We start from the raw sequence: 26,847 nt of genomic DNA, 5'->3' as shown, positions 1-26,847 counted from the left end.
CTTTCAGTTACAACAGACTCCATCCTCTAACGTGCTGTTAAGAACCGGGTTTTTAGAACCCAGCGGCGCCAGAGGAAACGCCCGATGTCTTCTTAGTCCACCTGTCTTGGCATACAGAGACACGGGATACTTCTTGGTGGCTTCAAAGATCAAATTTATTGGCTGTAACCAGAAACAGAGGTCCACGAAGTACAATGGCGTATATTTAGGAGACTGCTCAACTTTACAAAGCAAGTCATCCTTTTTATACCAAATATTGTGCTTCAGGCAAACATTCCTTATTTACAGTTGACCAATCCCATGTGTACACGACAAAAAGCATTGCATGACGAACCCACATTTCATTGTCCAGCCCATCATCAATTACCCGGGAAGGCCCAACATTCTTCATCAGATAAGTCGAACGGACCCCTAATAAAAACGGGCACCTCCCCATCGTAAATAGATCATAAGGAAAGGAGCAGAAACAGATGAGAATCAAGATAGAAGGGTGTATGCATGTACCATAAACTCAGCAATGTCCTGCTCTTTGATCTCTATCTTGACCTAGCTGCTGAAGAAGGAACTGGCTCAACAAGTTTGGCCTCGGGCAACGGAGTCAGCTTGCCCAGGTCACACAGAAGTCAGTTAAAGGTGTATGTGTCCCAAGGACTCATTCGGCCGTAGTCATTGGCTTATGTGAGGGCAACCACAAAATGGCTACCGTACACAAAATGGAACCCAAGGGTTTATAACGGAATCCCTGATTTCATGGTGATCTCGACACTCGAACATGACGAAAACACTCGTACATATTACACTCGCCATTTTCGGTCTGCTGATACGATACGACGAACTTTATGACACAGGTTCAGAATCTCGGAACCTCAGCCCTCCTTTTGCCCTTACATAGGTAATCACCTAAACCCATGTCAGTCTGAATCCAGGCCTACACTCATCAGATCATCAAGATGTTGCTGTAGCATCATCCTATTACTTAGCACATCTCTTGATACAGGTCTCCTCGCACACGATGTAGCACAAAGGCCACATATAGCAGGAGCACACTGTACACAAAGACAGAACAGGAAAAGAATGGCTAAGATCATCCCAATGACCATCAGAATCTTCCATCCCCACGTGGATAACAATCCCCAAAACCATCCCATTAATGACCAATCTCCTTTGTCCACATGTATAGACTCGGAGATCTTGTGCAGCTTGGAAATGGCTTGGTACACTGTCGGCGCATTATCTGGAATGAAAACACAGCAGCTCGATTGGATCAATTTACAAACCCCTCCTCTATCTGCAAGTATGACATCTAACGCAACTCTGTTCTGAAGTGTCATAAGACGATCCGACTGGAGCACAGCAGTCAAATTACTAAGGGAACCGGCAGTTTCAACTATGGTGGACTCAACCACTCTCGTCAATTGCCGTATGTTCCTGCTGTTAACCATAGGTCCCCAAAACGGCAGAAAACCCTTCAAGAAATCACCTAATTCTTGTCCTGCAGTATCTTCCTTACTGAAGACACCTCTAGCAATCCTCGTCTTGTGGTAATCTGCCGCAGCTGTATACGTAGGAGGCAACAGGAACGAGACAAAACATGTGCCCGAGAAATCAGGGGGCAACCACGTGTATGCTCTATCGTAACAGATAAAATAGGTACCCTTAGCTGCTAGGAACGATGGGGAAGTCTGGGACGCAAAAACATACGTCTCAGTGCAGATACTCTTCCCCAACTGGGCTTTCGGATTCTTGCCATTACCTTGCAGACAATAATGACCCTGATGGGGTACAATCCAAATCGGAGAGGATCTTTTTGCTCGCTGGTTCTCACTCAGACTTGCTCCATATCCGGTCACGTTCCATCCAATATACGCTAGTGTCTCATCTTTCGGGATAGTCTCATAGGAATCTATTCCTCTAATCATATCGACTATTCCCTTAACTAGAGCACTATTCTTTGGATTGTCTTTCACAGAACGTAGGGGGTAGGTTTCACGAGCATAGATGAACATCGTTCTGTATGCCCACACAGAACCGTTATAGCTGAATGGCAGGACCAGATAAGGAATACCTTTATCAGTAGTATGAGGCATAAAGCCACACACCCAACAGTTAGTCGTGTTCACTACTAGCTGATGTTGGTGCAAAAGCTGAACAAAGGAGTTATTAACGAATTCCAATCTCCTAATGGACTCACGTTCAGGCAGAGAATGAAAAGAATGCGAAGAAACAGTAGAAAAAGGTATGGGTTGTGTAGTGGGTGCAAACGTTACTTGAAAAGAGAATATAACATATCTCATTAAAAACATCATTAAGCTAAGCAACCTGAAAAGACACAATATTAAAAAACATTCTCTGCTCATAATTTTACACATTGTGCTTCTAAAATTCATTTCTTTAACAGGTCTCTCCATCTCGAAAAACTCCATCCTCTAACCGTGCTGCTCGCGGCGGTTGGGTGTTCCGTGCTAAGGAATGCGTCTGTCAGTCCAGGGAACGCCCTCGGACCAACCAGAACCGTCGACCTTATGTCTTCGGCTTGCAATCCAAAGACTTGACACCACGACCCTACAGCTGAACCCGGATGACGGTTCAAAAAACAAAAATCAGTCAAAACAGTTTCTCAGATGGGAGAGCTGAACTTTTTTAAAAAAATAGCAACGAAAAGAATCTTATTTTATTTGTCACACAATTCTTGGCTGTAAATTATAATGGCCTTTACCAGGCAATGTCTGATCACAGAACAAGAGTTCGGGCTCGGTAGTGTCCAGTCGAATTGACGGTGGCACAGCTTCTTACAGAAGATCGTCGCTTTCACGCTCAGAATTCCTCCCCATTAAACATGCATCGCTAAAAGGCACAAAACGAGGCACGGTGTCAGTTTCAGAATCAGGAATATCCTCCTGGACCCACCGGTCGTACGGCAGAGGCAAAGGGGCCCTCTTACAATGTACGCCGTGGATCCAGTTTTTCTTCCCTTGCACTCGCACTGCAGATCGCGTCAATATTAGCACCAAGTAGGGACCAATCCAGCGGGGCTGATCGTTCTTTGTTCGCTGGAAGTTCTTCACAAAAATCCAAGAACCAGGACTAATGGAATGTCCCGAATCTTCAGAAGCCTGAGGCAAAGTATCGTGAACCTGTTGGTGTAAGACACGCAATTTAGCCGTCAAATCATACAAGTAATCAAGCAGTACAGGGTGTTCGATCTCACTAAATTTCGTCGGCCTCTGCACTCCCTATATGTTTGCCGGGCGACCAAAAACTATCTCATAAGGACTAGGACCCACTCGAGAATGTACAGTCATCCTTGTCGACAGAAGTACTAATGGCAAAGCAGCAGGCCATTTAAGACCAGAGCTCGCTTGTATCTTGGCCAGTTTCAACTTGAGGGTGCCATTATAGCATTCAACTAAACCAGCTGATTGGGGGTGATTTGCAGCGTGGAATTTCTGGTGAATTCCTAAACCATCACACACTCTCTTCATCACTTGACCCACAAATTCACTCCCATTATCACTCCAGACCATTCTCGGCAAACCATACCTAGGGAAAAACTCTTTGACAAGGGCTTTAGCTGTGGACAAGGCAGTATGATCTTTCAGGGGATATGCTTCAACCCATCTTGAAAAGGCACAAACAACTACGAGCACATACTTCAGATTGTTGCATCTTTCCATGTGGATGAAATCTAGCTGCAAACCCTCAAACAGATACGTCGGAGGAGCAAAATGACCAGCTGGAGTTGGAGTTCCCTTACCGGGATTGTACGTCAGGCAAACCATACAATTCTTGACCACATTCTCTGCACACTTAGGAATTCCAGCATTTTGCCATACTGGAGACAACAATTTACAAATCCCTTTCGCACTGATATGAGCCATCCCATGCGCCATCGTAACCACTGCAAGCACGTACGCATCGGGTAACAACCATCGCTGATGCTCTGACAACTCAACCCAACAACCATTCGAATCCAATTTACCCGTACTCTCTCTCCATACGCTCAACTCTTTTTCTGTAGCTTCAGCTTAAATTGACTTCACACTCTCTATCGTATACTCATACATTCCTCTATCCGGAACCCATCTCGCCGGACCCGCAACATACATTCGACTCATCACATCTCTTGCCACGTCTTTTGCAACTTCGTCTGCAAAAGCATTACCACGACCAACATCATCGGTAACCTTTTTGTGTGCACTGCATTTCCCAATCCCAACTTGCAACGGCAAGGTAAGTGACTCCAGAAGCTCATTCACCAACTGACCATGTTGTATCTTCGTCACGTGAGACGTGAGGAAACCACGTTCCTTCCTCAAGCGACCAAAGCTGTGAGCCACACCAAACGCATACTGGCTATCGGTGTACACAGTCACTCGTTTCCCTTTTGACAACACACACGCTCTCGTTAAAGCAATCAACTCTGCTGCTTGAGCTGAATTATGTGGGATATGTGCAGCTTCAACAATCGTATGCAAAGTCGTAACAGCATATGCCGCAGTCGTATCACCATTCGGAAGCTTGAAGCACGAACCATCCACCCATAAAGTACCATCACACTTCGCAAGAGGAGTGTCCCTAAGGTCTATTCTCCCTTTCGTTTCCTCCTCTGTCCTAAAAAAGCAATCATGCTGTTCAAAAACATCTGTCCCCCCTGAAGTCGTCAACAACGTATCTGGATTCAACGTATTGCATCTCTTTATATGCACATGACTCGCTAAAAGTGTCAACTCATAACCTGACAATCGAGCACTAGTTAAGTGCTGTGTCTAGGTCCTGTTCAACAAGGTATCCACTGCATGTGGAACCATCACAATTAACGTATTATCCATCACCAAACCAGCAGACTGTCGAATGGAAACAGCCGATGCCGCTGTAGCTCTCAAGCAACTCCGCAACGCTCTAGCTACCGGATCCAAAGTCGACGACAAATACGCACATGGACGTTGCTTAACAAATCGTCGACATACTGAACAAGAGCAGTACCATCAGGTAAAACAATCGTATCAAGCTGTGTCTTCAAAGCCTGACTATAGATTGATGGACTCTCACAGTAACCTTGAGGAGCGCGTTTGAACCGGAAACTTCGACCTCCTAAAGAGAAGCCGAAAATATCTCTACTCTCCTCGGCAATCGGGATGCTGAAGAAAGCATTCTTCAAATCAATCACCGAAAACCAGGTAGCCGAAACCGGAATCTTAGTCAGTAAAGCAGTAATATCCGGAACAACAGGAAATTGCGGAACTACAATCTTATTCACCTCTCGAAGATCAATCACAAACCTATATACAGGCGGTTGCGAAGAATCAGTACGTTTCAGAACAGGCAGAACCGGACTGTTGCACACATTTCCTCTCGTTTCTTCAATCACATCTTTCTCAATCAAATCACAAATGATTGCAAGCAACGCTCTTTCACCATCCCTAGAGATCCTATATTGGGGAATACGTGGCATTCGAACATTCGCTTTCAACGTCACAACATATGGCGGTATCTCCAAGAGACCCACATCATTAGGACCAGTAGCCCAAAGAGTGTCAGGAAGAGAAGACAATTCAACTGGGAGTCGGTCTCTCGACAAATACATCGGAGAGATCACGCTCTTACCTAATGTAAGTTGTACCCCCGAAGGAGAACACTGTAGCGTCGCATACAATCCCTTCAATAGATCTAATCCCAACAAATTCTCACCACAACCTGTCGTCAAAATGAGGGGTGCTTCCAATTCACAAAGTCCAACAGAAAGAGATAAAGGACTAGAAATCGGGTTCCTAACTGGGGCGCCAGAAAAACCTACTGAAATATTCGTTAAGCCAGACAGAGGTGCGCCAGGGAGTTTAGAGTGCATGATAGAACTCTTCGCAGCACCAGTATCCAACAGAAAAGGCTCTGACACACCTGATGTAATCACCTCCACATAAGGTCCACTCTGATCTACTGCAACTGAAACAACTCCCTCTCTTTGTCCATGGCTGTCCTAGCAATCATTACCGTCCACATTCTCACCTTCGACGTAGTAGTCGTCAGCATAGTACTGAGTCGTCCTACCAGACGCACCATTTTGCTGATCAAAACAATTCATCGTATTTTGTGGAGGAAAGGAACGCGCATTCTGGGGGAACACACCACGTCCCCTACCTCTAGGAGCTTGCTGAACACCTCGACCTCTCACACCAGAGACACCATTCGCACGCTGTAACAAAACCGGACAACTACCCTTAAAATGACCCTCTTCCTTACAATATGCACACTGATTAGGGCCTACAGGAAAACGCAGTTGAGGAGACTCGAACCTTTGCGAGTTTCTCTGAAACTGCTGAGGCTGCTGATAATCACGCTGGTTACTACGGGGCGGATACGCTTGCTGTAAGAGCACCTTCGTCTTCAACTCCTTAGTCTTCTTCTCTACTCTATTCTTCTCGTCCTTATCCCTATTTTCGTAGTACTGTGCAGTAGCCAATATCTGTGCTGAAGAGGAAACGGCCCAAGAACTCTCTGAGTCCTTCAACTTCTTACACAACTCGGGAAGCAAATTATGCACAAACTTGTCAACAAACAACCGTTGACCACCTTCCGTACTCATATCTTGACCACTATGGTCAATAAACGTCTCTTCAAACCTAGTGAAGAAATCAGACACACTTTCATCTTTCTTCTGCTTACACGCGGACAATTTATCCCAATTTACTCGCATAGCGGGCATTAAAGTCTTCATGTAAGTAACGATCTTACCAGGGAGTTCTGCTACTAAAGGCTCAGGTTTAGCACCACCAATTTGTCGGCCATCTGCAGCAGCAATATTAACCCATGTATCACCTAACTCTTGCGCATGATCCGTATGACGGATCAAACCCCATAAAGGCTGTGGGACCAAATTTCCAAACAACATGTCTATATCAGCTAAATTCATAACACATGAGTCTGCAGTTTGTGATAATTCCTTATAGTACCCTGTAGGGTTTTTACGGGGGTCAGGCAAAGTCTGCTTAAGAGCCAAAACTTCAGCTAGCTTCCACAGAACATGTACCCAAACACGTTGAAAATGAGCCGGTGCAGCTACAATACCAGCATTAACATTGGCCTGAACGGCCTCTTTCCATACCGGAGGAACCTCTCTCATTGGGTATTGTCGCACCTTTCTCCTAACAGAAGGATCAGGCTCAAACAACGGCTGAGAAGGAGACTCGCTCCTAAACGACAACAATGTCGCAACTGCTCTCTCAACATCGGAACCCACGATCGTACCTTTTGCAAACTCGGACTGTACACGGAACAGCTCAGACGGAGTCTGTCCCAAATCACCATCTTCCCATTCTTCACGAAGGAAAGTACACATCTTATCGAAAACATATCTCTGTTTCGGTGCTTCCCATTGACGGAAGACATCCATAACAGACTCTACATTATATCTTAAAGGACGAGTGACCCATTTACGCGCTAAATGATCCAATACTTCCCTCTCTTGGGAATCAGGCAGTTGGCTACACAACTGTTTACGCGCTGAAACAGGGGTCATACTCAATGACCCAAAGAGAGGAGATAAAAGACTAGTAACAGTATCAGTCATTCTCTGTAGAACAGAAGGAGAAGTCGACGAAAGAACAGGAGGAAAAACAGGATGAGAAAAAGCAGACATAGAGGCAGTATCAGAAGGAAAATCGGAAGAAGTGGACAACACAGGAGACAAAGTCGCAGGAATTAGAGACGGAACAGATAGCAAAGTTGGCGGCCCTTGAGGAGGCTGCGCCAAAGGAATAGGAGCCAACTGAAGAGGAGCTGGCGGCTGTGGAATAACAGGAGGCAAAACAACCGGAGGTTGCGCAACTAAAGGTTGCGGAGGTGCTGTAGCACTCTGCATATAAGGGGGTGGCAAACTCAACAAATGTGACATTAAAGGATCTTTCTCAAATTCCTTCGCTGCATCTTGCTGAAGAAGTGGCAAAGCTGGATAACACTTATCAATCACCATTTTACGTTGCCTGTGCAACTGCTCACTCGCTTGTTCTTCTTCGTTGTCTTTAAACTGTATAGCAGCCTGCATTATCGAGATACCCTTCTCTCTTTTATTTCTCTTCGCTAATTTAATTTCTTTCTGTTTGGCTTCCTTTCACAATAGGCGGAAAGAGTCAAACATCGCCGGCCGGGCTTTCTTCCTAAAGAGTTTGGCTTCCAGATTATCTAAAATCTCCGTGTCATAACTACCATATTGGGGCCACTTTAGGACATCATCCTTCCTAGTGTAACGGATCCACACTTCATTATACGTAATGGGGCCCACACCATGTTTCACATAGAGCTCATAGGTTGGAGTTCCAATCGGAGGCACCGGACACGAGTCCTCCAATCGGGAATCCCTATTACAACCACAACAAAATATCTTACCAAGTCTGCTAAGACCAGGCATCTTCGCTGACTAGTCTAGCTTCAAACTTCAAGGGATTATCGAATACGATAGTCTTGTGAATACACGAATCCCTCGGCTTTGGTACTTGCAAGTCCCAAATCAAAGATCCCAAGGGGATATCCAAAAACTAAGGACTGGGAGACGCTCCACTCATACTTAACTGAGGTATCGATGACATCACCAGAAGACCCGTCTATCGTCTCGCTTTACAAATCATCTAAGGGCTCAAGACAGGGCGACAGTCAGGGCAGCAGTCCTTCGTAGCCGTCGGAAAGCGTGGAACCTCCCAGCAAAGACTTTCGGACCACGGCGACATACAGGGGTCGATGAAGTGGCTGCCCTTCCTCCAGAATTTTCACACAAAGCTCCTCACGATTCTTCAGGCTTGGACCGGTACCACTGAAGTCGCCCTACGTTGGGTGCCAATTGAAGAACCGGGTTTTTAGAACCCAGCGGCGCCAGGGGAAACGCCTGATGTCTTCTTAGTCCACCTGTCTTGGCATACAGAGACACGGGATACTTCTTGGTGGCGTCAAAGATCAAATTTATTGGCTGCAACCAGAAACAGAGGTCCACGAAGTACAATGGCATATATTTGTAGGAGACTGCTCAACTTTACAAAGCAAGTCATCCTTTTTATACCAAATATTGTGCTTCAGGCAAACATTCCTTATTTACAGTTGACCAATCCCATGTGTACACGACAAAAAGCATTGCATGACGAACCCACATTTCATTGTCCAGCCCATCATCAATTACCCGGGAAGGCCCAACATTCTTCATCAGATAAGTCGAACGCACCCCTAATAAAAACGGGCACCTCCCCATCGTAAATAGATCATAAAGAAAGGAGCAGAAACAGATGAGAATCAAGATAGAAGGGTGTGTGCATGTACCATAAACTCAGCAATGTCCTGCTCTTTGATCTCTATCTTGACCTAGCTGCTGAACAAGGAACTGGCTCAACAAGTTTGGCCTCGGGCAACGGAGTCAGCTTGCCCAGGTCACACAGAAGTCAGTTAAAGGTGTATGTGTCCCAAGGACTCGTTCGGCCGTAGTCATTGGCCTATGTGAGGGCAACCACAAAACGGCTACCATACACAAAATGGAACCCAAGGGTTCAGAACGGAATCCCTGATTTCATGGTGATCTCGTCAATCGAACATATGAAAACACTCGTACATATTACACTCGCCATTTTCGGTCTGCTGACACCAAAATCGTCATGATACGACGACCTTTATGAAACGGGTTCAGAATCTCGGAACCTCAGCTGCTCGCGGCAATTTTCCTTCTTCACTCAAGTGTGCGTCCAGGCGTCCTAGACGTCCCTAGAACCGCAGACCTTTCGTCAATACGCGGGCCACCCCTTAAGTCTTATACCACGACCCTGCAGCTGAACCCGGATGGTGGCTCAAAAAGAAAAAGAAAAATAGTCTCTTGTCTGAAAGAGTTTAATTCACAAAAAAAATCAGATTTTAATTGTCCTTTTTAGACCTTAAGTTGTAGCGTTCTTTACCAGGCACAGTTTGATCCTTAAAGAGTGTCTCTGGATGCGTAGTATCAAATCTCAAACACGGCGGCACAGCTTCTTGCAAGACTTCATTATCCGCACGTTCTGACTGAGTCCATTCCAGATGTGCATCGCTTAAAGGTACAAATCTTGGAACCCTTTCACTCTCGGAATCGGCAACACCTTCCCGGACCCACTTATCGTACAGTAAGGGCAAAGGTATCTTCTTGCAATGGGTACCATGTACCCAGTTTTTCTTGCCGAACACCTTAATAGCAGTCCGACCCTACAACCATTTGAATCCAATTTACCCGTACTCTCTCTCCATACGATCAACTCTTTCTCTGTAGCTTCATCTTGAATTGACTTCACACTCTCTATCGTATACTCATACATTCCTCTATCCGGCACCCATCTCGCCGGACCTGCAACATACATTCGACTCATCACATCTCTTGCCACGTCTTTTGCAACTTCGTCTGCAAACGCATTACCACGACCAACATCATCGGTAACCTTTTTGTGTGCACTGCTTTTCACAATCGCAACTTGCAACGGCAAGGTAAGTGGCTCCAGAAGCTCATTCACCAACTGACCATGTTGTATCTTCGTCCCGTGAGACGTGAGGAAACCACGTTCCTTCCTCAAGCGACCAAAGCTGTGAGCCACACCAAACGCATACTGGCTATCGGTGTACACAGTCACTCGTTTCCCTTTCGACAACACACACGCTCTCGTTAAAGCAATCAACTCTGCTGCTTGAGCTGAATTATGTGGGATACGTGCAGCTTCAACAATCGTATGCAAAGTCGTAACAGCATATGCCGCAGTCGTATCACCATTCGGAAGCTTGAAGCACGAACCATCCACCCATAAAGTACCATCACACTTCGCAAGAGGAGTGTCCCTAAGGTCTATTCTCCCTTTCGTTTCCTCTTCTGTCCTAAAAAAGCAATCATGCTGTTCAAAAACATCTGTCCCCACTGAAGTCGGCAGCAACATAGCTGGATTCAACGTATTGCATCTCTTTATATGCACATGACTCGCTAAAAGTGTCAACTCATAACCTGACAATCGAGCACTAGTTAAGTGCTGTGTCTTGGTCCTGTTCATACCAGCAAACTGTCGAATGGAAACAGCCGCTGCTGCTGTAGCTCTCAAGCAACTCGGCAACGCTCTAGCTACCGGATCCAAAGTCGACGAGAAATACGCACATGGACGTTGCTTAACAAATAGTCGACATACTGAACAAGAGCAGTACCATCAGGTAAAACAATCGTATCAAGCTGTGTCTTCAAAGCCTGACTATAGATTGATGGACTCTCACAGTAACCTTGAGGAGCGCGTTTGAACCGGAAACTTCGACCTCCTAAAGAGAAGCCGAAAATATCTCTACTCTCCTCGGCAATCGGGATGCTGAAGAAAGCATTTGCTTTCAACATCACAACATATGGCGGTATCTCCAAGAGACCCACATCATTAGGACCAGTAGCCCAAAGAGTGTCAGGAAGAGAAGACAATTCAACTGGGAGTCGGTCTCTCGACAAATACATTGGAGAGATCACGCTCTTACCTAATGTAAGTTGTACTCCCGAAGGAGAACACTGTAGCGTCGCATACAATCTCTTCAACAGATCTAATCCCAACAAATTCTCACCACATCCTGTCGTCAAAATGAGGGGTGCTTCCAATTCACAAGGTCCAACAGAAAGAGATAAAGGACTAGAAATCGGGTTCCTAACTGGGGCACCAGAAAAACCTACTGAAATATTCGTTAAGCCAGACAGAGGTGCGCCAGGGAGTTTAGAGTGCATGATAGAACTCTTCGCAGCACCAGTATCCAACAGCAAAGGCTCTGACACACCTGATGTAATCACCTCCACATAAGGTCCACTCTGATCTATTGGAACTGAAACAACTCCCTCTCTTTGTCCATGGCTGTCCTAGCAATCATTACCGTCCACATTCTCACTTTCGACGTAGTAGTCGTCAGCATAGTACTGAGTCGTCCTACCAGACGCACCATTTTGCTGATCAAAACAATTCATCGTATTTTGTGGAGGAAAGGAACGCACATTCTGGGGGAACACACCACGTCTCCTACCTCTAGGAGCTTGCTGAACACCTCGACATCTCACACCAGAGACACCATTCGCGCGTTGTAACAAAACCGGACAACTACCCTTAAAATGACACTCTTCCTTACAATATGCACACTGATTAGGGCCTACAGGAAAACGCGGTTGAGGAGACTCGAACCTTTGCGAGTTTCTTTGAAACTGCTGAGGCTGCTGATAATCACCCGGGTTACTACGGGGCGGATACGCTTGCTGTGAAAGCACCTTCGTCTTCAACTCCTTAGTCTTCTTCTCTACTCTATCCTTCTCATCCTTATCCCTATTTTCGTAGTACTGTGCAGTAGCCAATATCTGTGTTGAAGAGGAAACGGCCCAAGAACTCTCTGAGTCCTTCAACTTCTTACACAACTCAGGAAGCAAATTATGCACAAACTTGTCAACAAACAACTGTTGACCACCTTCCGTACTCATATCTTGACCACTATGGCCAATAAACGTCTCTTCAAGCCTAGTGAAGAAATCAGACACATTTTCATCTTTCTTCTGCTTACACGCGGACAATTTATCCCAATTTACTCGCATAGCGGGCATTAAAGTCTTCATGTAAGTAACAATCTTACCAGGGAGTTCTGCTACTAAAGGCTCAGGTTTAGCACCACCAATTTGTCGGCCATCTGCAGCAGCAATATTAACCCATGTATCACCTAACTCTTGCGCATGATCCGTATGACGAATCAAACCCCATAAAGGCTGTGGGACCACATTTCCAAACAACATGTCTATATCAGCTAAATTCATAACACATGAGTCTGCAGTTTGTGATAATTCCTTATAGTACCCTGCAGGGTTTTTACGGGGGTCAGGCAAAGTCTGCTTAAGAGCCAAAGCTTCAGCTTGCTTCCACGGAACATGTACCCAAACACGTTGAAAATGAGCTGGTGCAGCTACAATACCAGCATTTACATTGGCCTGAACGGCCTCTTTCCATACCGGAGGAACCTCTCTCATTGGGTATTGTCGCACCTTTCTCCTAACAGAAGGATCAGGCTCAAACAACGGCTGAGAAGGAGACTCGCTCCTAAACCACAACAATGTCGCAACTGCTCTCTCAACATCGGAACCCTCGATCGTACCTTTTGCAAACTCGGACTGTACACGGAACAGCTCAGACGGAGTCTGTCCCAAATCACCATCTTCCCATTCTTCTCGAAGGAAAGTACACATCTTATCGAAAACATATCTCTGTTTCGGTGCTTCCCATTGACAGAAGACATCCATAACAGACTCTACATTATATCTTAAAGGACGAGTGACCCATTTACGCGCTAAATGATCCAATACTTCCCTCTCTTGGGAATCAGGCAGTTGGCTACGCAACTGTTTACGCGCTGAAACAGGGGTCATACTCAATGACCCAAAGAGAGGAAATAAAAGATTAGTAACAGTATCAGTCATTCTCTGTCGAACAGAAGGAGAAGTCGACGAAAGAACAGGAGGAAAAACAGGATGAGACAAAGCAGACATAGAGGCAGTATCAGAAGGAATATCGGAAGAAGTGGACAACACAGGAGACAAAGTCGCAGGAATTAGTGACGAAACAGATAGCAAAGTTGGCGGCCCTTGAGGAGGCTGCGCCAAAGGAATAGGAGCCAACTGAAGAGGAGCTGGCGGCTGTGGAATAACAGGAGACAAAAAAAACGGAGGTTGCGCAACTAAAGGTTGAGGAGGTGCTGTAGCACTCTGCATATAAGGGGGTGGCGAACTCAACAAATGTGACATTAAAGGATCTTTCTCAAGTTCCTTCGCTGCATCTTGCTGAAGAAGTGGCAAAGCTGGATAACACTTATCAATCGCCATTTTACGTTGCCTGTGCAACTGCTCACTCGCTTGTTCTTCTTCGTTGTCTTTAAACTGTATATTAGCCTGCATTATCGAGATACCCTTCTCTCTTTTATTTCTCTTCGCTAATTTCATTTCTTTCTGTTTGGCTTCCTTTCGCCATAGGCGGAAAGAGTCAAACATCGCCGGCCGGGCTTTCTTCTTAAAGCGTTTGGCTTCCAGATTATCTAAAATCTCCGTGTTATAACTACCATATTGGGGCCACTTTAGGACACCATCCTTCCTAGTGTAACGGATCCACAGTTCATTATACGTAATGGGGCCCACACCATGTTTCACATAGAGCTCATAGGTTGGAGTTCCAATCGGAGGCACCGGACACGAGTCCTCCAATCGGGAATCCCTATTACAACCACAACAAAATATCTTACCAAGTCTGCTAAGACCAGGCATCTTCGCTCACTAGTCTAGCTTCAAACTTCAAGGGATTATCGAATACGATAGTCTCGTGAATACACGAATTCCTCGGCTTTGGTACTTGCAAGTCCCAAATCAAAGATCCCAAGGGGATATCCAAAAACTAAGGACTGGGAGACGCTCCACTCATACTTAACTGAGGTATCGATGACGTCACCAGAAGACCAGTCTATCGTCTCGCTTTACAAATCATCTAAGGGCTCAAGACTGGGCGACAGTCAGGGCAGCAGTCCTTCGTAGCCGTCGGAAAGCGGGGAACCTCGCAGCAAAGACTTTCGGACCACGACGACATACAGGGGTCGATGAATTGGCTGGCCTTCCTCCAGAATTTTCACACGAAGCTCCTCACGATTCTTCAGGCTTGGACCGGTACCGCTGAAGTCGCCCTACGTTGGGCGCCAATTGAAGAACCGGGTTTTTAGAACCCAGCGGCGCCAGGGGAAACGCCCGATGTCTTCTTAGTCCACCTGTCTTGGCATACAGAGACACGGGATACTTTTTGGTGGCGTCAAAGATCACATTTATTGGCTGCAACCAGAAAAAGAGGTCCACGAAGTACAAAGGCGTATATTCGTAGGAGACTGCTCAACTTTAAAAGCAAGTCATCCATTTTATACCAAATACTGTGCTTCAGGCAAACATTCCTTATTTACAGTTGACCAATCCCATGTGTACACGACAAAAAGCATTGCATGACGAACCCACATTTCATTGTCCAGCCCATCATCAATTACCCGGGAAGGCCCAACATTCTTCATCAGATAAGTCGAACGGGCCCCTAATAAAAACGGGCACCTCCCCATCGTAAATAGATCATAAAGAAAGGAGCAGAAACAGATGAGAATCAAGATAGAAGGGTGTGTGCATGTACCATAAACTCAGCAATGTCCTGCTCTTTGATCTCTATCTTGACCTAGCTGCTGAACAAGGAACTGGCTCAACAAGTTTGGCCTCGGGCAACGGAGTCAGCTTGCCCAGGTCACACAGAAGTCAGTTAAAGGTGTATGTGTCCCAAGGACTCGTTCGGCCGTAGTCATTGGCCTATGTGAGGGCAACCACAAAATGGCTACCGTACACAAAATGGAACCCAAGGGTTCAGAACGGAATCCCTGATTTCATGGTGATCTCGTCACTCAAACATGACGAAAACACTCGTACATATTACACTCACCATTTTCGGTCTGCTGACACCAAAATCGTCACGATACGACGACCTTTATGAAACGGGTTCAGAATCTCGGAACCTCAGCTGCTCGCGGCAATTTTCCTTCTTCACTCAAGTGTGCGTCCAGGCATCCTAGACGTCCCTAGAACCGCAGACCTTTCGTCAATAAGCGGGCCACCCCTTAAGTCTTATACCGCGACCCTGCAGCCGAACCCGGATGATGGCTCAAAAAGAAAAAGAAAAATAGTCTCTTGTCTGAAAGAGTGTAATTCACAAAAAAATTCAGATTTTATTTCTCCTTTTTAGACCTTAAGTTGTAGCGTTCTTTACCAGGTACAGTTTGATCCTGAAAGAGTGTCTCTGGATGCGTAGTATCAAATCTCAAACACGGCGGCACAGCTTCTTGCAAGACTTCATTATCCACACGTTCTGACTGAGTCCATTCCAGATGTGCATCGCTTAAAGGTACAAATCTTGGAACCCTTTCACTCTCTGAATTGGCAACACCTTCCCGGACCCACTTATCGTACAGTAAGGGCAAAGGTATCTTCTTGCAATGGGTACCATGTACCCAGTTTTTCTTGCCGAACACCTTAATAGCAGTCCGAGTTGATAACAGGACTTGGTATGGACCGGTCCATCTTGGTTCCAAAGTCTTTGACCTCTGGAAATTCCTGGTTAGAATCCCGTCGCCAGGTTGAATCGTGTGGCCTGCGTCTACAGAAACTGAAGGCAAAGTGTCATGGACCTGTTGGTGAAGTACACGTAATTTAGCAGTCAAATCATGTAAGTAGTTAACCAACATAGGGTACTCGATATCACTGTACTTCTTAGGCCTCTGCACACCCCTGACATTCGCCGGGCGTCCAAAAACAATCTTGTATGGGCTAAGTCCCACGCGAGAATGTACTGTCGTTCTCGTGGACAAAAGTGCCAATGGTAAGGCATCGGGCCATGTAAGACCAGAGCTCGCTTGCACCGTGGCCAACTTCAGCTTCAGAGTGCCATTATAGCACTCGACCAGGCCTGCTGACTGGGGGTGATTCGCAGCGTGAAATTTCTGTTTAATACCCAGACCCGCACATACTTTCTTCATAATCTGACCCACAAATTCACTTCCATTATCACTCCATACCATCCTCGGCAAGCCATATCTGGAAAAAAATTCTTTGAGCAAAACCTTGGCTGTAGACAAGGCAGTATTATCCTTTAGGGGGGTAGGCCTCTATCCATCTAGAAAAGGCACAAACAACCACAAGAACATACTTCAAGTTATTGCATCTTTCCATATGAATGTAGTCTATCTGCAGCACCTCGAACAGATACGTTGGAGGGGCAAAATGACCCGCTGGAGTTGGGGTTCCCTTTCCAGGACTATGCACAAAGCAAATCATGCAGTGTTTAACCAAATTCACAGCACACTTAGGAATTCCACCATTCTGCCATACCGGAGCCAACAATAATAATAATAATAATAAACTTTATTCGGATTTTTTTAGAGATCCATAAAAGCAGTACATAGTAAAAAATCTGCTGTACGATGTGTTTACAAGCAACATAAAATTTAAAAAAGAAGATTGGGAAGTTATATACAGTACTGTTATTTTAGAGATTTTTTCTGTGTCTGTATATACATTTCAAAAAGTTAAGAACGTGGTAACATGTGGCTTCAGTGTCCAAAAGCTGCAAACTCAGCATAGCTGCTCGACATTGTCTAACACCCCAAGTTTTTAAGAGAGTCAATAACCAAACTTTGCGGTGTTCCTGATAAAATTTACAGAACAAGACGGTGTGAAGGGTAGTTTGTGTTGATTCCCCGTCACAAGGACAAAGAGGTGGATTTGAGTCCCAGACGTTTGGGGTTGGAAAGGCTACCAGTTTGTGAAATATGTTTAGTCTGAATCTTATCAGGAGGTATCGGTCGAAAGTGCCAATGTTGAGAGTTAAGTAGGGCTGAATTAGAAAGGTGGATTGGACCGTTATTGCATGCTGAACGGACTGTTTCCCTGCTTCTGATTGCAATCTCAAGTTTCCCAGGTGGTCCAAGGCTCGTGTTTTTAAATTGTTTTTAGTGAGTTCTCCAATTTTTTTGGGATTTAGATAGTATTGTTCTATTCCGAGGTCAATGAGGAAGTTCTGGATATAGGCTAGCCATTTGATTTTTAGAGCATAGTCCAGGGACATTGCATTTGCCAATATTGTTTTTGTAAGGTCATTTTTTTCTGAAGTCCAGATGCGACGCCATAAAAGTAGCGGTTGTATTTTCGCGAGGTCTTCGATATATGGAACGCCCAATTCTGTGTGGCAGGCGTAAGTCGAAGCTCGCTTGGGGGCTGATAAGAGAAATCTAAAAAAGTTATTTTCTGCGATTTGCAGAGAAGTAACGTCCGTGTGACCCCATAATCCTGCTCCGTATAGAGCTGTAGATTGGCATTTGGCTTTATATATAGTCATCAGTTCCATGGGCGGACGTTTTCCTAGTTTTTGTGTGAACGTCACCAGTGCAGCTAATGCTCTTTTAAAGCAGTGTTTCCTGGCTTCTACTGCTGTTTTCCAAGAGAGTTTGTTATCTATCGTGACTCCCAGATAGCAGTATTCATTTGTGGAGTCTATTTTTTGGGTGTCAAGATAGATGGTTTTTTGCTGTTTTCTCCCGACCCCAGCCTTCATTACGAAAGTCTTTTTCACGTTTATGTGAAGGTCTAGGGTTCTCATGAACTGAGAGTATCTGTTGAGGGATTTTTGGAGTTCACAGGGGTTCGTGCCAGGAGGACGGCGTCATCCGCGTAGAGCAGAGCGGGGATCAGGCGATGTTTAGCCTGCGGGAGATCTCGGGCACCCTTCAAAAGCTCCACCTCTAAGTTGTTAGTGTAGAGGGAGAAGAGGAAGGGTGCCAGGACGCATCCTTGTCTGACCCCACGCTCCACCCTAAAAGACGCTGTGAATTCCCCCTTTGTGCCAAAACGGACTCTTGCGGATGGATTAGAATAGAGTTCCCTTAGAAAGTTCAGGAGTGGCGGATCTACCCCCATTTGTGCTAAAAGGGACCATAATTTTGTATGGGAGACGCAGTCAAAAGCCGCGGACAAGTCCACATAGGTCATATAGAGTTTTTCTTTTTTGGCTTGCACGTATTTTCCAAAAATGACCGAAAGGTTTAGGGCTTGTTCCACGGTTCCTAGTCCTTCTCTAAATCCGAATTGTAGGTCAGATAGTATGCCTCTCTCTTCCACCCAGTCCTGAAGTCTTTCTAGGATCACTCTGCCTGCCATTTTCCCCAGTGAATCCAACAAAGAAATTGGGCGGTAGCAAGCAGGGTCCTGGCGGTTTCCTTTCTTGAATATTGGCACCATAATGGACCTTGTCCATGACTCCAAAATTCCTTTTTTTGCCGTTGCGGTGCACACCCTTGTTATAATCGGTGCCCAAAGTTCTGTTTTATATTTAAAAAAGTCCGCTGGGACTCTGTCTGGGCCTGGAGCTTTTCCTTTTTTGGTTGAGTTCAGTGCCAAAAGGATCTCGGAGATTTCGAAGTTTATGTCTATAGGGTATGGTAGAAATGTTTCTTTCTCCTCTTCCGTCTCTTGATCAGAGGATGATTTTTGAAAGATTCTGGTAAAATGTGATACCCATTCTGCAGCATCTATTGCAGCTTCGATTTTTGGGCGCATGTCATCAACCAAGAAGGGAGTTCTTATAATTCTCCAAAAGGCTTGGGAGTTTTTTTCTTGTGCACTGGTATGAAGTTCGTTCCAAAGTGCTTGCTTAAGTTCCTCTTTTCTCTCTTTCCTGATTTTATGATATTCGCTTCTGAGAGTGGCTATAGAGCGAGGATCCCTTTCGTCTTTGTTTAGGGCTAGCTTCAGCTTTGTGTGAGCCTTGGTGCACTCTTGATTGAACCAGCCTTTAAGTCGAGGTAGTCCAGTTTTTCGTTTTGCTGTAAGTAAAACCTTTAACTTATCCATAATTTGGGCAAAGTTGTTAAGAAGCTCCTCGTCTTCTGTTGATATGTCCAAACAGATTTTAATTTGAGGGTAGACTGACTTTATCAGCTCTTTAGTGAGTTCTTCTGGGTTTATCCTCCCCCACTTTATTGAGTACCCATTTAGTTTATCCATACTTATGTTTTCCTGAGTCAGTGCGTTAGCTATTGTCATTGGAGGGCATTGTTGATGGTTTATTATCACTTCCAATTTTAATATTGCGTGATCACTTTGGGGATTCGGTTTGACTTCAAAGTTTTTTACTCTTGGTTGCAGGGATGCTGATATTATTATGAAATCAACCGTGGTGCTATAACCTCTTCCTAAGTAGGTCGGTGCTAGTGAATTAGCTCCATGGTCCAAGGTGTTTACTACTTGGAGATCCAGATCTGATAGAAGATCGTTCATTTGTCTGCCCATGTTGTTATGCGAGAAGTGGGTAAGGGAAAGGCCTTCCTCTGTCACCATGCCAGAACACTTTTGTTTTGGTTGGGTGCAGGCGTGGAGGTTAAAATCGCCTGCCCATATTATGGTTGTCGGACCTCTTTCTCCTTGCTTCGTTCTGAGGGTGGTTAGTTTTTCGTGGAGGTGGGTCAGGACTCCCTGAAACTCTGGTTCATCCAAGTTATTATAAAAGTTAATAATAACTATAGACTCTTTTTTCTGCAGGAAAAGACCAAGGATCTGCAAATTAGAGTCCAGTTCAATGACCTTAATTTTTATATTTTGAATAGTATTGGCTAGATAGATGCATAATCCTCCCTTTGGTCTACCCACCTGTCCCGACTTCGCAAGGGAGGAGTATGTCTTGTACCCCTGTAGGTGGTATTCTTGTTGTGACCACGTCTCCTGTATGCATATTATTTGATGGCTATGCGGTACATAATTGTCCCGTCCTCCACTTTTGTCCTTAATCCTGCGATATTCCAGGAGATCAGGCTTAGGGTTGTTGGATTATCCCTAGAGATTTTAACTATTTTTGGTTCATTAGAAATCTCTGGGTCTGAAGGGACTGGTGGAGGATCCGGGGGTCCCGGTAAGTCGGTGCTATTTAGGGAGTATTCTTCTAGCTGTGGTAGTCAGTCGACGCACTCTAGGGCACTATACTTATTTGCTAGGGGAAGACCATTCCAGCCATCCCAACGTGGGGGATCACTGTGGTTTCTCCACTGTTCTTGTCCTCTCCATTCCTCCCTTTCTCTGCCTCGGTGATTAGGGCCTAATGGGTTGAAAGGGGGGGGGCGTCCTTGCCACGGCTGCTGCCATTGATGAATGATGTGTTGCATGGGTTGAGGGGGTTGCTGCCACTGTTGAGAAGTGTAATGTAAATATTGAGGGAGTTGAGAAAGTGGTTGAAAAGTGTAATGTAGAGGTTGAGGAAGTTGAGGAGGTGGTTGCCACTGGAAAGTTGTTTGTTGTGGTGCTTGTGGGAATCGGGGAGTATGTGGGGGCTGCTGGCATTGGTACGTAATATGTTCTGAGGGGTTTATGAGCCCTCTATTTACTGGGACAGTGGAGCAGGGAAAATTTTGTCGTGAGGATGTAGGTAGGAAATAGCACAAAGGAAGAGGATTTATTTGGGTGGCGGGTCCACTGCTAGGTGTGTTACAGATATAATTTGCTGCCCCTATCTCCCTAAATTTGATGGTAATAACGTCACCCGCTATGGTCTTCGTTTTTCTGCCCACCCATTCTCCTCTACGTACAGAGAAGATGTCACCCCTGATGTGAACAGGTAAGGGTTTGTGCAGTTGGAGCCACTGGGCGCATTTATTCTTCAACTCTACGAAAGTTTCTCTTACACCCTCCTTCAGTGGTGGTACAGATGTTAACACCACCACGAAGGGAGAAGCTTCCGGCGGCAAATTAATTATTTTTGGGCGAGACTGCTTTGTCTTAGATTCTTGCGATTTCTCTAAGAAAGGAGTCGCTGCTGGGATAGTGATGTTCCCATTTGTGCCTTTTGGCTGTCGGTTTTTGGTTGAACCCAGTGGTGCTGCTTGTGTTTCGGGGGCGGGATCTACTACTATGGGGGTGACTGGGGGAGCATCTGATTTACTCCCTTTTTGGATTGAGAGCTGTGTTGCTGGCGCCTTGCTAGCTGGTGGAGTATGAGGTTTGGTCGATGTGCCTATTGCATGTTTGGTACAGGATGTTTTTTTAGGAAGTATTTCTTTTACCCCATGCGTTTGATCGGGGCCATAACCGCTTATCTTACTACCACATTTCGAATTGATTAGTGAGGTGAGTCTATCCAGCTTCGATATTAAAGGTTTAATTTGTACCGCTTTTGTGGCCTCAAGATCTGATTTAAGGTCTGTTACCATGTTTTCCACCCAGCAGGGTATACCTGCCGCGGAGTTGGGGGTGGGCGTGATCAAGTTATGATTCTTGATTTTTGCTTTAGGTTTTTCCTTAGTGTTTGGCATAGCCTTGGTGGAAGTGGAGGTATCTTTCCTTGTTTTTATCAGGTCTAAGGTCATTTCTGTATCGGGTAGGATGGATTGACTAGTTACGCTCTGCTCTGGTTTGTCAGTTGGTGATTGGCAGGCTTCTAAGTCTGGGGTTGCCTCAAGGTCAACATATGAGAAATCGGAGTCTGATTGGGTCACGGATAAGTCTACAGCATTTGGGACAGTCAGCGTGGGAACGGTAGTTAGGGGTAATGGTAAAGAGCAGTTGTTCACGGCCTGGTGGACGGGAGAGCTTGCGGTTGCAAGAGAACCCAGAGAGGAACGTTTAGCCTGCATAAGGTCCAGGGAAACTCTTTTCTCCAACAGGATTATGCTCTTATCGATGGTTTCATTGACCCGGGATATGAAGAGATCTATGGGACCGGTCACTTGTGCCACAGCCGTAGCTTTTTTGGTGTTGCTTCTAGTTTTGGGACGCATAGTGATCGTCTGCGATATAAGTCAGGTACCGCGAGGTAAGCCTCACGGGAAATAATTGGTGAATCCTAAGTCTGGCCACTCTATGTTGGAATGTAGGGTAAGTATCACTGGGACGCCTACCTTGCATATGATGGAACAGAATAAATGCAGGGGGTCTGGACCGTGGCCGTCCTCTGCCGTCCTCGAACGGCCTAAAACGGCCCTGTCTTTGCCCAGTCTTAGCCCGGGCTGCGTCCCGCGCTGCGGGAGTGAGTTGGTGTTTTGTAGGTGGCGGTTTGGGCGGGGGGCGGGCCAGCAGGGAGAGCGGACCGGGAGCTCTTCCTTGGTCTCGCAGGGACTTCTGGGAAATGAAGTCCCTGCACGCTCGCAGCCCCGCCGGTTGCCTCGCGCCCCTTACCGCCAAGGACCTCACGTGAACACCCACGAGAATTCTAGGACAGGGGCTCACCAGCGAAGCGGCACCCGCGGAGCGGGTGCGGCGAGTAGTCAGCTGGGAGCCTCGTATGCCGATTCCAAAGTGCGCTGTGCAGTGGAAAGCCTCTCTCACGGATCCTTGGACCTTTTTCCACAAGTAAGTGTCCCACAGAACAAGGGTTGCAGGTGCGCTTTTGAAGTCCTTAGATGGGCGGGGGGCGGGCCAGCAGGGAGAGCGGACCGGAAGCTCTTCCTTGGTCTCGCAGGGACTTCTGGGAAATGAAGTCCCTGCACGCTCGCAGCCCCGCCGGTTGCCTCGCGCCCCTTACCGCCTTTCCGCCAAGGACCTCACGTGAACACCCACGAGAATTCTAGGACAGGGGCTCACCAGCGAAGCGGCACCCGCGGAGCGGGTGCGGCGAGTAGTCAGCTGGGAGCCTCGTATGCCGATTCCAAAGTGCGCTGTGCAGTTGAAAGCCTCTCTCACGGATCCTTGGACCTTTTTCCACAAGTAAGTGTCCCCAACTTACATATCCCTTTTGAACTAATGTGAGCCAGCCCATGAGCCATAGTAACCACCGGGAGCACATATGCATCCGGCAACAACCATCGTCGGTGCTCTGACAACTCAACCCAACAGCCTGTCGAATCCAACATTCCCGTACTCTCTCCACATACTCAATTCTTTCTCAGTAGCTTCTGCCCGAATCATCTTCACACTTTGAATTTGAATTTAAATTTGAATTTGAATTGAATTTAAAAACATTTATATAGCGCGCTTATACCGTGCGGTTACATGGCGCTGCCAGATAGCGAGAGAGCAGTAGGAGTGAGGAGACTTTCTGTTGTATCTTCACACATTCCTCCTTCCACAACCCATCTGGCAGGACCTGCAACATACATCCGACTCGTCACATCTTTCACTTTTTCTCTCGCTACTTCATCTGCAAACGCATTCCCTCGACCCACATCATCCGTAACCTTCTTATGTGCACTACACTTTACTATCGCAATTTGGGTCGGCAAAGTAAGTGATTCAAGAAGTTCACTCACTAATTGTCCATGCTGAATTTTCGTACCATGGGAAGTAAGAAATCCTCTCTCTTTCCACAAACGACCAAAACTGTGAGCCACGCAAAATGCATAGTGGCTATCAGTAAAAACATTCACTCTCTTTCCTTTTCACAACACACACGCTCTAGTCAATGCTATCAACTCCGCTGCTTGTGCTGAATTCTGTGCAATACGTGCTGTTTCAACAATCGTGTGCAAAGTTGTGACAGCATATGCTGCAGTCGTCTCTCCATTCGGAAGCTTAAAGCATGAACCATCTACCCATCGGGTACCATCAGGATTCGAAAGATGAGTATCTTTCAGATCAACTCTACCCTTCGTTTCCTCCTCTGTCCAGAGAAAACAGTCATGCTGTTCCTGAACATCTGTCTCTACAAAAATTGGCAACAATGTAGCTGGATTCAATGTGTTGCACCGCTTGATGTGCACATGGCTAGCCAAAAGCGTCAACTCATAACCTGACAAACGTGCACTGGTAAGATGTTGAGTCTTTGTTCTGTTCAATAGGGTATCCACTGCATGTGGAACCATCACAATCAATGTATTATCCAATACCAAAACAGCAGACTGTCGGATAGAAACAGCCGCTGCTGCTGTAGCTCTTAGACAACTAGGCAACGCCCTAGCTACCGGATCTAAAGTGGCTGCAAAATACGCACATGGGCGCTGCTTGTCTCCAAATTGTTGCGTCAATACTGACAACGCACAACCTTCTCTCTCGTGTTCATAAAGTGTAAAAGGTTTACTATAGTGGGGGGTACCCAACACCAGAGCAGAACACAATGCATCACGCAATTCTGAAAAACTCTTCTGACATTCGTCAGACCAAGGAAGAGGGTGTGGCGTGTCCTTAAGAGTAAGTGCCAACAAATGTTTCCTGTTTTCCCAGACATTACTGCGTTATTGACTATGATTCCTGCCTCAGCTGCTTGGTTTTCTGTTATTGATCTGAAGAACGCTTTCTTCAGTATTCCGATTGCTGAGGAAAGTAGGGATATTTTTGGCTTCTCTTTAGGAGGCCGCAGTTTCCGGTTTAAACGCGCTCCTCAAGGTTATTGTGAGAGTCCTTCCATTTATAGTCAGGCTTGAAAACTCAGCTTGATACTTTTGCATTGCCTTCTGGTGCTACTCTTATCTAGTATGTTGATGATCTGTTGGTTGCTGCTGATGATGAAGAGATTTGTAAAGAGGTTACTCTTTCTTTGTTGCGACACCTGTCTGACCTTCATCATAAAGTGTCACCTTCGAAGTTGCAGTATTGCCGACAAGAAGTGACCTACTTAGGTCATCTCTTGTCGAAGGAGGGAAGACGATTGACCCCAGAGCGTATTCAAGCGATTGCCCAAATGACTGAGCAAAGAAAAATTCAGAATCCACTGTCTACAATCCGAGGTGATACCTAAAAAGGCACGCACCTCTCTCTGTGTGCATGGCACAGTCATTTGGGCAATCGCTTGAATACGCTCTGGGGTAAATCGTCTTCCCTCCTTCAACAAGAGATGACCTAAGTAGGTTACTTCTTGTCGGCAATACTGCAACTTCGAAGGTAACCTCTTTACAAATCTCTTCATCATCAGCAGCAACCAACAGATCATCAACATACTGGATAAGAGTAGCACCAGAAGGCAATGCAAAAGTATCAAGCTGAGTTTTCAAAGCCTGACTATAAATGGAGGGACTCTCACAATAACCTTGAGGAGCGTGTTTAAACCGGAAACTGCGGCCTCCTAAAGAAAAGCCAAAAATATCCCTACTTTCCTAAGCAATCGGAATACTGAAGAAAGCGTTCTTCAGATCAATAACAGAAAACCAAGCAGCTGAGGCAGGGATCATAGTCAATAAAGCAGTAATGTCTGGGACAACAGGAAACTGTGGCACAACAATCTTATTGACCTCTCGAAGGTCGATCACAAACCGATACACAGGTGGCTGAGAAGAGTCAGTACGCTTAAGGACAGGCAGAACAGGACTATTACACACATTACCTCTCGTTTCTTCAACCACACCTTTCTCAACCAAATCATAGATAATCGCTAAAAGAGCTCTTTCGCCATCACTGGAAATTTTGTACTGAGGAATGCGAGGTAATTTAGCATTCGACTTAAGGGTAACAACGTAGGGTGGAATCTGCAAGAGACCAACATCATTAGGACCTGTAGCCCAAAGTGTATCAGGGAGAGAACGCAGTTCCAGTGGAAGGCGATACTTAGACAGATACATCGTGGAAATCACTTTCTTACCCACTGTAAGATGTACTCCAAAGGAGAACAATGTAATGTCGCATGCAATCTTTTCAACAAGTCCAAACCCAACAAATTCTCACCACAGCCAGTCGTTAGAATAAGGGGAGCCTCCAATTCACAAGGACCAATAGAAAGGGGCAATGGTCAAGAATCCGGGTTACGAACTGGGGCGCCAGAAAATCCTACTGAATCATTAGTCAAGACAGACAAGGGTGCGCCAGGGAGTTTAGAGTGCATGATAGAACTCTTTGCTGCACCAGTATCCAAAAGAAAAGGTTCTGCCACACCTGATGTAATCACTTCAACATAAGGTCCACTCTGGTCTACTGGAACTGACACTACTCTCTCCCTTTGTCCATGGCTGTCCTAACTATCATTAAAACCAGCACTCTCACTTCCAACATAATAATCATCAGTGCAGTACTGAGCGGACTGGACGGTCGGAACATTCTGTTGGTCAAAATCATTTATAGAATTCTGAGGGGAAAAGGAACGTTCATTCTGGGGAAACGTACCACGTCCCCTACCCCTAGGTACTTGTTGGTAACCACCACGACCTCTCAGACCAGACATACCATTCGCACGCTGTAGCAAGATCGGGCAACTATTCTTGAAGTGACCTTCCTCTTTACAATAAGCACACTGATTAGGGCCTAGCGGGAGTCGCGAAGCAAAAGACTCAGGCTTCTGCAACAGTTTCTGAAAGTGTGGGAGTTGCTGAAACTGACGCTGATTAGGGCGAGGCGGATAAACCTGCTACAGAAGA

The sequence above is a fragment of the Lissotriton helveticus genome, chromosome 4_1, assembly GCF_964261635.1.
Source record: "Lissotriton helveticus chromosome 4_1, aLisHel1.1, whole genome shotgun sequence".
NCBI classification, from domain to species: Eukaryota; Metazoa; Chordata; class Amphibia; order Caudata; family Salamandridae; genus Lissotriton; species Lissotriton helveticus.
Note: the sequence above shows the minus strand (reverse complement) of the source record.